Genomic DNA, 1,274 nt, shown 5'->3' with positions numbered 1-1,274 from the left:
TCGGTACGCGGGCCTCTCACTGTTGTGGCCTCTCCCGTTGCGGAGCACAGGCTCCGGACACGCAGGCTCAGCGGCCATGGCTCACGGGCCCAGCCACTCCGCAGCATGTGGGATCTTCCCGGACCGGGGCACGAACCCGCGTCCCCTGCATCAGCAGGCGGACTCTCAAGCACTGCGCCACCAGGGAAGCCCTACCCCCACATTTTGAGGTATAAAAACGGCTCATTGGAACTTCCCTGGCGGTCCAGTGGTTAAGACTCCACACTCCCAATACAGGGGGCACGAGTTCGATCCCGGATCGGGGAACTAAGATCCCACGTGCTGCACGGCGCAGCCCAAATTTTTTTAAAAATAAATAAATAAAAAGGGCTTATCATCTCATTGGTGTTCAGTTCTTTTTGCCTTGTCTTTTACCAACTAAATGCCCTCATGGCTGAGTCAGGACCTTAACCTGGCACAGGGCTGGGCAGAGGCCAGCCTACGCCATACAAGCTGATGTATACTGAGTGCTCATTCCAGGCCAGGCACACCCCAAAATACTTTCTGTGCATTGGCTTCCTTAACCCTCCACTGTCCCTGTGAGGTGAGACCTATTTTTATCTCCAGAAATCAGAATACAGGGAGGGTAAGTAGCTTGCTCAAGGTCACAGTGGGAGAAGTGGGAGCTGGGATCCCATCACAGGAAGCTCCAGAATCAACGATTTTCACCACTTCTCCATACCACCTTCCGAACAAGAGTGCAAGGCAGTGGTGGGTTGTGTGGATCACTTAGACCGGCGCTTGACAGTTTCTTCTGCTAAAGGTGGCATCGCTCAAGAGGGCAATAGATGCACCTCGGGGAAAATAAAGTAAAAAGAAAACGAAGCAAGAAAAAAAAAAATCCATGGCCACATAGGTTTGGAGAAAAGCAAGTTAAATAGAGCTAAGCAAAATTAAGGTTCCTTTACCATGGGGTGTCTGGAATCTATTTAAGTGCTAATGAAGTTGTAAGACTCTAAAACACTCAAAGAACACCTCCCCCGCCACCGCAGCCCTTAATAAGGTCTTAGGAGACCCTAGTTTTCCACAGAACACAGTTTGCAAACCTGATCTAGAGCAATCCTGTCATTGTATTGGAAACCGAGGCTCTCTCCAGAGAGGCAAAGAGACATGCTCAGGTCTCAGACCAGGAGGTGGGGGTCAAGGCATGCTCCTAGTTCCCTGCAGATGTGCATTCCGTCTCCCAGGCTCATTGGTTTCCCTCTAACTTTAATAGATTCCTGGAGCTGCTGAAC

Source organism: Lipotes vexillifer, unplaced genomic scaffold, assembly GCF_000442215.2.
Source record: "Lipotes vexillifer unplaced genomic scaffold, Lipotes_vexillifer_v1.1 scaffold977, whole genome shotgun sequence".
NCBI lineage: Eukaryota > Metazoa > Chordata > Mammalia > Artiodactyla > Lipotidae > Lipotes > Lipotes vexillifer.
This window is presented reverse-complemented; position numbering follows the sequence as displayed.